Raw genomic sequence first — 10,400 nt, forward strand, 5'->3', positions numbered from 1 at the left:
AGGATACACGATACACCAACACGCTTCGTGTAGCCGTCATCTGCAGTAAATTTATTATTACTTTTATTATCAGCCACCGGACCCTTGTTGGTGAGGGTTGGATTTTTCGAATGCCTTCCCTATTCGTTCGAGTGTGCTAGCTGGCTCCAAGGTCTTCAAGAACGCCGAAAGCGTCCCCCGAAATTCACAACATTCATAAATGCGTAAGGAATTCTTTTTGACCCAGGGAGTGCTCATTGTACCAGGATTCACCAGGATTAAGTGGTGGGATGCGGGACGGAGGTTCTATCGATTGAAATCATCATCGACCAGGACCGTTAAATTGCTGAAACCATCATCTCGATACGTGTGGGCTACGTTCGTTATTTGCTGCAAAGTATTTATTTGTAACGATCGCCTTTCCCCATCGCTCAGATTCTTTGTCTTTGAAGCTATATATATAAGAAATGCCTTCGTTTGGTGAAACCCCCTATTGTCGACGTTCAATTGGTGAGAAAATTATATCCGTTTCTGATTTTCTCCCAATTTCGGTCACGCTTGGCTCGGTGTGATTGGAATGCTTTTGCTTAGGAAAGCACCACTGCGGGAAAGTTTGGGATATCTTGCAACGTTTGAGTTCTTCAGTAATGATGATGATCAAACGAATCTCGTCTACGATGGTAAAGAAGTGAAGGAAAAAATTGAAGACGTTGGAATGTGTAAAATGAGAAACGACCGAGCACCGGAGACCACGCGCTAAGCTTTTAAGAAACCAATGAAAGCTTTTCGACACTCAGCAAAACCGCTTTATCCGTTCCACCCAGCAGTGTGTCCTCGGGAAAGGATTATCGACCATGCTGGCGAGCTTCACAAGCTTCAGATCCTTCACTTCCCATTCACCAAAAACACAATTTAATCTCATTTTCTTCGGTTTGTTGTTGTTGGCTCGCCGCTTGACAGAGCTCAAGATATGTCCATTACGATCGGGGAAGGATTTTTGCAGGACGTTCCAGGAATAACTTCTCCCCTCAAAAAAAACATCCAACCAACTTTAGTAGTCCTCAGATATAAATATTAAATGATATTCGTTGGTTTCCTTTGTTGTCCTTGTGCCATCAACAGCACTTTGAACGATATTGCTCTGGAAAGGCTGTGGGAGAGCTTTCTTCAGTGCCATGCTGCCCGTACAGTGCCGGAAGAAAGGACCTGTACAACCCGTATGGCCCCATGTTCATAAAACATTTTACTATCGCAAAACAGGTACAGTTTTGGCTCTCGTATGACATCTTTTTTGGGATGGTTCAGGAACACTAATTGAAATTAATACTTCACCTGGGGTGAAAGGGAAAAAGGATGAGGCGCACGTGAGGGACAGGAGCCAAGCACACACGCACGTGTGCCCTCTCCCCGGTAAAGGCTATCAAATGACAAACGCTCAGGTACGAATGAATGGGGATATAAACAGGTTAATCAAATTTATCCAACCAACCTTTCGGCGGCCAGTGACTAAATTTTCTCCGGTGCGCACATGAACATGACGCACGCACGAACGAATGGTGGAACTGTGCGTCCCCTATGGTATGGGGTGGCCCATTAACCAACCGTGCCAGCTATAAATTCCGCATAATTTATGCTCACTCGTGATGTACTTTCACGCACACGGCTTGTTTGTGATTTAACTGTTATTGTGCGCCCTCGTAATGGTCGCTCAGGTTGACTTCTGGAACGGTTGTGCACGTTTGTGTCATAAACGCAGGAAGAGATTTTTCTTGTTGCTAAATAAAAGTGGGAAAACATACGTAAAAAGGGAAGTTAAATATGTATTTTGGACGTGCTGTACGCGTGGATCAGTTGGGGACGTTTTCTCTATCATTTCTTAGTTGGGTTAGTGATGCGTTGTAGAATCGTTTATTGGTGAGAACAGGACCAGGAAAATCTTCAGGATAGTCTAAGACAGCTAAAGGGACATCAACGTTGCACAGGTATTCGAAGCAGGTTTAGACTATAAGAGTTTTCTTAACTCCAGTCAATTATAGAGGTCCATACCCTGGCATTTACAGGATACCGGAAAAATCTAAAGACCATAGGACTCAGGAGTTTTGACACAGCTTAAACTAGGAGCCATGGTGAGATGAGCTCAGTTCTTTCTTCCCGTATATACTGACTATCCAGCTGCAGGTAAACTAAGTCAAGATAATGAGTTAGGCAGGCAAAGACCTATTGCGATTGTAGAGCCCAAACAGAAGGAGAAGATGTGGACTCCTTCTACAGCATCAACTACCGTATGAAATGGTAGACCAAGACTTGACTTGATGTTGCAGTGCTAAAGATGAAGTAGACTTTGCTATTCGGGTCAAGTCACTAGAAAGACACGGGACAACTAATCTCCTAAAGTTACTTTGAGGCGTCCGTTGGTCCTGATGAAGGCATGATTGGTCCTTATCGAAATAAATTCAAGGGTCTTCTGGAATTTATTCGGACCGTGAGTCAGTTCTTTATTGATGCCAGATAAATATATAAATGATAATGTTTTACCCGTTAGAATGGCAGTTCGCCAACATTTCTGATGTCTTGAATTTCCGTTCCAAGCATTTCAAAAGAGGTGCTAAAATTGCGTTGTTAGGAAAATCCTAATATAATTCCATTATATTCCCTTCAACACAGATTCCCGTAATTTCCAGTTAGAATTACTCCACTGATTTTATTATTCATCTTACTCCATTATCAACTAAACCACTTCACTCAGGCAGCTCCCACTGAAGCTATTATCATTATCACGGAAAGCTTTCACCATCGGCATTACAGAAGCGACAATCAGTGACTTTACCGACGAGCCTCATTACATCGAAATTCACATTTATCTTCTACTGGCCTCGAGCTTCCTGGTCCCCTATTTTCCATCACCCAATCTTGACGATCGAATAACATGCTGGCATTATATTTCCTATCGCTCCCCAACCGGAGGCTTCGTCCGGAAGTGACATCAAGCAAATGTTGTGCAGTAAATCTTGCCGCGCCGCGCGTTTTCCTTTCGCTTCACTGGATACAACAATCAACAATTTATAGCTCCCCAGATGGCCCCAGTCTGGTGAAACGAACGAAAATCGAACACGAATAAAAATGTGCCCAGTTTGATAAATAAAAAAAACCATACAAGGAATCGTCTAGTTTTCCATCGTTTCGGAATGCACTTTCGTGCGATTTCGAGCATGAAAAGTGGAGCTGGTTTTGTAAGCTCAGAGAGGAAAAATTCATGCTTGCGTGGAAAGCGGAAATCGACAAGGAATCGAAATTGAAATATCTACACTCCGAACAGCACCGAATGGCATAAGTCGTAAACGGTGTTCCGGGCCCCATACTCGGTGTCTCGCAAAAGGGTGCCTTGAGAAGTTGACGACCACCGCACACAAGCACCTCTGGGTGGCCACAGAAAACCTTGCTCCCAGTGCTTCCACTGCTCAACTTTGAAGTGTTGCTAATAAAGAATGCTTCAAGCATCGAAAGGTAGCCGTGAACTCGTGCTCGCCCAGCGTATGGTGTACGATAAAGTTTATCCCGTTTTCAAGGAGCTTCTTGTGGTTGAAACCCATTCACTGGGGCGGGAAAACACATATACACACACACACCGGAAAATTCAAGCACTCAACGCAACAAGGATTCAACCCAAGGACCGTAGTAACAGAAAGGGCGCTTGTATAGTTTTTGGAGGTGTCAGCCTAGCACTTGTACCGATGCAGTGCCTCAAAGCCAGTCCTGCTGCTAGCGCAAATACAAACATATTGACACTGATGCATATTTAATCAATATATGGTAGAGAAGCTGCTCGTCTAAAATTCCCTTTAGGGCTACTTGGCAGGACCCCTTTGCGTGCTTCTATTTACATTAAGTGACGCTCGGCACAGCGTCCATATCTTGCCGAGCTGTCCAAAAAGTCCGTCCCACCAACGGGGGGATCGAGCTTGGAAGCTTGTCCGTGAAGAAGACGGGACAGAACAAACAGCATCGAGGCAGACTGGACGGGAAGTAGCAAAGTGATTGGTACCGTCTGTCTGTCACGAGCTGCCAGCAAATCCAAATGGCAACTTAATGAGAACGATCAACATGCTCTCTGCAGGAGCATAGCTCGGGGCCATGCGTAACGTTGCAGTGCTGTTCCTAAAAGTTGGAAGCGCTTGTTGTGGGATAATGGACCTTCAAGCAATTCTGTTACTTTCTGGAGCAGAGAACGAGAAATCGGAGCTGGATCCTTCCATACTATTTTGTGATATAAAAATTATATTTTTATAGCAACATTACCGTCTCCTAGAAGCTTTTCAATTACACATATTAATTACCTTTTGCTCGTCATTATGCCTAACTAAGTGCGCTGCCCGAGTTGCGAGCTCTACTCGTTAACGAAGCTCACCCAAGCACAAGCTGCTCCCGCTCGCTGTGACGAGCGAATCAATAGCTATTAAAACGCTGCTATAAAAAGCAGCTGACACCTTCAGCTACAGCGGCTCCTAGCTAGCAGAAGGGAAGCTGTTGAAAATAATGGCCACCTTTCCCGACTAACAAAGTCACCGGTTGTTACCTTTTTTTCTCTCTCGAGCATGGGAAAAAGAAACATGAAACGCTCACCGTCGCTAGGCTTTTAATTGGATTTCCTTGGCACTTTCGGTAAGGACTCTCCCGACGGTTCACAGGACGAGCTCACCGGGCGGTCGTGGTGTTTTGGCTTATGATCTTATGCGAGGGAATATTTTCATCTTCATTAATCACGATTAATTAAACAGCTCAACTGCGCTTAACTGTTGGCGTCGTGCATTTTTTCCCCCATTGCAGTAAGTACCAGGCGTCTCCACCGAGGTTCGCTGCGAGGGATGAAACAAATATTCACCCGGCGTATAATCCGGTGAGGGAAGGCAATTAAAATTTCTTAAATTACTTTTCTACCCATCATCATCATCATCGTCCTCATCAGCAGCACCACCATCGAGCAGGCTCGTTTCATTGTAAGACGGCTGGACCTTCCTTTTTCGCTTACACGGTACACTCTTTTCCGGGCTTTTTTCGCGGCAAAACTAATTGTACTAATCTTTTCTCATTTGTTTCCGCTACCTCGGGTCAGCGATCCGCGCAGCCAAATTGTTCACTAATGACTCCCTGGATGGAAACCGGTAGTTTGTTTACTGCGTACTGGGATTTTTTATCGCCCTCATTATTTATTTTCGTAGCTTAAGTCCCGTGGGTGAGCTAGGGATGCTATTTTTTGCAGGCTGCTCTTTTGCTGTGTTATTTTCGCCGTGCCTGTCCAACCGATCGGAAGGGACCATTTATTTCAGGTGTACCATTTCGGTAGATGCAGTTCTAGGAATGGCACGTACATCGGAGCATAAAATTTACATTCATTAAGCACCGGCGCCGGTCTTTCACTTGCGAGATAGGAGCAAAAAAATCGCATAAAACATAACACCCTGGGAAATGGAAATTTTGCTGATTGTGCTGTGATGTTATTGCAGCTTGTGGAACCTTTGTGATGAATAAACAACAGAGCGCCCATCATGCATCACGCACCACGAAGCAGTTTGAATATTAATTCCAAGAATCATTAATGCATGCACGCTTAAGGTGTGGCCCGGCAATTCAATAAATCCTCGTGAATTGGGTGGGGGATTTTGGTGGAAAATCACCTCCCCCTCACATAATGAAGTCGTCCTTTGTTCTGTTGGAGTAAATTTGCTATAAAATTGGAATGGAAGCCATCGTCGCTCTTATAGCACTGGCTGATGTTCCAAGAATCGGTGAAATTGTGCTAAACAAGTTTCAATTTGATAAATGCACAATGTACGCTTCTAAATCGAGCATGAAAGCTCTCTCGGAACAAGCATTCAGGAGGATACAATCGAATGCTTTTCACGTGCTGTAAGCTTCGTTTGCGATTCGATCGATCACGCGAACGAATTGATTTGAACGTCAAGAGGGAACCTACGCCTTTCGAGGGTTATGCTTCAGGAATTGTCAGTCTGTCTGTTTCTTCGTTAGCGTTGTTCTTGTAATTGTTTTGTTCAACATAATCCACATTATCCTAGGGAGAACAATTTTGATTTAAATAGGATTTGTGACCTTCTATATGTCCTGGACTGTTTTTAAAAGAGAGATTAGAATATTCTCTAAGTGGTCTAATAACGACGAAGTCACTTGCCACCAACAAATACTCTAGTACGCTCGGATTTGTTCTCTAGACTATTAGTTACACTCCATAAATTGAAAAAAGTCCTTCCCATGGAACCTATGCGCAACAACACCAACTTTGTCCCAACAAGGTGAGGCTTCCCAACTTGCCGCCTACCACTTCAAGAGCTCAACTCGTACAGTTTAGTCGCGTTGTTTTGTGTAACGCACCCGCTTCACAATCAACCCGGCAATCTGCAGAACCCCTACGGCAATGTTGTCGTTCGGTGTGCTGCTGCCAGCTACCGATCGAACGCTTTACCCGAGTGGTCCACAACAACATGGCTGCACACAAACGGAAACCCTTCAACGGCAGGCTGGTCGGATGTTGGAGGGTGTTCAGTTTACTGGTTCGCTTGCAAACATGACCGAAACAGTGAGCAAAACACTCCCTCACTACATCATTCATTCGCGCTGGGTGCAAACTACAGCTGGATTTTTGTTCGCGCTCCGTTACAAGCGCGCAGTTGTTTGTGAGGTCCGCCATCGCGCCACACAATGGCGCCTGCACAGTAAACACACGCGGTGTGCGACTACCACTGCACCTGACATTTACTACTTCACAAAAAAAGATGAAGAGAAAAATCACAATCCAAATAAAGGTCCTGAAACCCTGCCGGTAGCTGGTGGTATTTCTTCGTCGAAAGGGAAGGAAGAGCAAAAAACAACCGGAGAGCCAACAGAACGAACGATCTCGTTTCGTTACGCAGAGTACTAGTTCAACAAGAAATTCGCTTCGGATTGCATCCGCAGACAAAATCAACATGTGTTGCGAACGCGACAAAATAAAATTGATCTAAAATGACTGGCATGCCAGAGTTAGAGGAACAATTATAAATGACTAAATATCTTTCGTTTAAGATAAATTCTCACCGGAAAATATTATCTTAGGAAAACAACCTTAAGTCACAGAGAGGCCTCATACCGTGAGGAAAACGAAAGTATGGTGCGTTATTGGAAATATCAAAAAGGGGACAATATCCAGACATATGAAAACTATAAATAAACTCAAGCCGTGTAATAAAAATGAAAGTGAAGAGCATGGGCTGAACGAGGAAAACATTAGAACAAGGCATACATTGTCATTGCGCGATTAAGAAAAAAAACGACCAACGTAAAGATCAAGGCGTTGTCGTAGGGCAGTGAAGAAAAGACCAATTGACGAATAGACCAGATGACGCGCAGGCAATAAGCAATAGGAAAATAGGCATACGCATTTGAACCACAGATGCACGATGCATTACCCATGGTCATAAAACGATAGGGTAACAATTGCCAGATATTGTAACATTACAGACCTCCTACACTAGCCGACGCCTGGCAGGGGTCAACGCATCAGCATACCGAATTAGGAAAAAGGAGATCGATGTAATGCTATTTCATGTTCTTTTTCCCACGGAATTTTAGTATATAAGACAGAATTTTTGGGGAATAAAAATTGACTTGTAATCCAGACCTCAACGAAGAAACTTGTGTTTCATTGTTTGGGTATCCATACAGAATCGGGAAAGTTTCACCTTTGCCTTCCCTCCGGAAATTGGTTACGCACTTTGGTGTCTCCCCAATCCGTCGGAAGAATTAGGCGAAATTAAGCCAAGCAAGAACCACGGTTAGAAACTTCTCCTGGTTATTCAGGAAAAAAGGCTAATCGTCTGATCGAGCTACGGCATTCCCGTTGTCCACGCCGAGTTAGTGTAGTGCGAGTCCGCCGCTAAAAACTTCTCCTGGTTTTCCAGGAAAAAAGGTTAGCCGCCTGATTCAAGCAACTCTGACAAGGCCAGGAATCTGCGCGGAGATCTCCGAATCGACCATTCCTTCGCGTGGTCGGTTCAACAACGGTTCGTTATCGAACTAACAAATGGTGGCTCCAGAGAGGAACTAACAAATGGTGGCTCCAGAGAGGAGTTGTTAATATCCGCGCGCGTTAACAACTCATTCGAGCGAACTTACGTTCGTGGTGTGCTGTCGCCAAAAGAACAGCCTCTAACTGAACCCGCACCAAGTAGTGTTTCAAAAAGGTTCAGATTCAAATTCTGCGCTCGTGAAAAATAAAGTGAATTGCAGCGAGTGAAACGGTTTACAATTAAAACACGTAAGAACTACAGTGCTATAAGTGAACCGATCGAGTGCCGTTGCGATCATATCAATGTGCACAAGTGCAGAACAAAATCGGAGAGCATCAGTGAGTGCCAGTGCGTGGTATAAGCTATATATAAGCAATAAACACGGCTCCGAACTAACCCATACCAAAGGGTAATAAGTTCTTTCAAAAAGGTAGAACTAAACGGAGTACGTTATTTTACTATCCGAGAACAATAGTGTTACAATACGGCTCCGGAGTGAGCGAAAAAAGTTCACATCCGAAACAAACTCGAAAGTAACTTTAAATGTTTGAGAAAGAAAAACTCTTTAGTGAAGACGTCTATGCTTGTGAAAGAAATCGTATTATAGCATAAATGGTTAACAATCAGTCCGTGGACAACCGCGGAATAATAAGTTAACCGAGTGAATGACGTTGCGATTGCATTAAAGTGCTCGAGTTTAAACAAATTGAGGACATAAAATACCAGTGCATAAAGGAAGCTTATCAGCAATACGCACGTGGGAAAAAGTTCTCGTAAGGCGTATCTTAACGGAGTAAGTCAGTTGACTATCGGTGCAGATGGTTTTTAAGTACAACTCCGGAGTGAATTATCAGCGAGATCGAGACCACATTGAACTACCGGGCACGTCAAGGAAAGGTAACACCGAAAACGGTAAGTCGAACTTTCTTATCTATAGCTCAGAGTAGGAATTTTAAAGATCCGCCGACATGCCTTATAGATTTACCACGAACACTTCCGGTAGTTGCCGATTGTGCGTGGCGGAAGACACTTCCGAAGAAAGCATGATTTCATGCTATGAATGTGATAGGTGGTTTCATTTAACATGTGCCAAAGTAACACGTAAACCAAAGCCGGAAGAATGCTGGCTTTGCGTAAAATGTCAAAAAATAGCGTACGAACTTAATAGATTGCCCAAGGAATCCACTAGTAAGGATACGGAGGCTATGTTTTCAAGACTATTGCTTGGTCAACAAGAACAATCGAAAGAGCAATTACAAGAATTTTTGAAAGCAGTAACAACTATTGCGGGCGACAAACAAGGATCGCCGCACATAGAAACACTATTAAAAAGACAATCGCTTATGCAGTTGCCGAGATTTGGAGGGGATCCAGTAGAATGGCCGAATTTTAAACAAACATATGATGATACAAATGAGGAGGGAAGATTCTCTAATTTAGAGAATTTAAACCGCCTTAAACAGGCCTTATATGGACCAACCCTCAAAAGCGTTCAACAATTAATGCTGGATTCTTCAAACGTGCCAGAAATAATGACACGCTTAAAGAACTCCTTCGGGAGAACAGATTTAGTGTATCTTGAACTACGTAATAATCTGTATAAAATCCGAGGAGATTCCAAAAGCATTGTCGTGGAAATGGTAAACGCTTTAGAAAACCTCATTCAAACAGTAAACTTGATGAGGGAACCGGACTACCTGAAAGATCATACGCTGGTGTTGGAGTTGACTGCTAGGCTACCACACCAAATTCAGGAAAAAAGAGCCCAGTATATGGCTGAAGCGGAATCACCGTTAAGGGTTCAAACTTTAGATAACCTATGCGATTGGCTGAGACCTTTCGCTAAAACGGCAAACATGCTAAAAACAATATCCGCACATACCCAACGTGGAGGCGTTCATCTCCACGAACAAAAATTCCCATACAAAGGTTTTCAACAACCAATCAAAAGGGATAAGGATTTCGAACAGAATTCGAAAGAAGCTAGCAAATGCTTAATATGCAATAAGCTTCACGAAACGATCAAATGTTATGCATTGGTCGATGAGGTGCCATCTGAGCGAATAAAAATTGCTCAAAATAAAGGTTTATGTTTAGGTTGCTTGAAATCTAACAATCATACAATACATGATTGTAGATCCGCGCAAATATGCGGGATAAATGGATGCACCGATAGGCATCATAAAATGCTTCATGTACCTCAAAATTTTGAAATCGCAGGAGTAAACAATCATCAAGAATTAGAAGCAACATCATCAACGCACTTCCAAGTGTTGCCAGTTGAATTAATAAACGGCAATCATAAAATAAAAACCTATGCGCTTTTAGACCCAGGTTCATCCTCAACCCTATTAGAAGAAAAGG

Source organism: Anopheles stephensi, chromosome 3, assembly GCF_013141755.1.
Source record: "Anopheles stephensi strain Indian chromosome 3, UCI_ANSTEP_V1.0, whole genome shotgun sequence".
Taxonomy (NCBI): domain Eukaryota; kingdom Metazoa; phylum Arthropoda; class Insecta; order Diptera; family Culicidae; genus Anopheles; species Anopheles stephensi.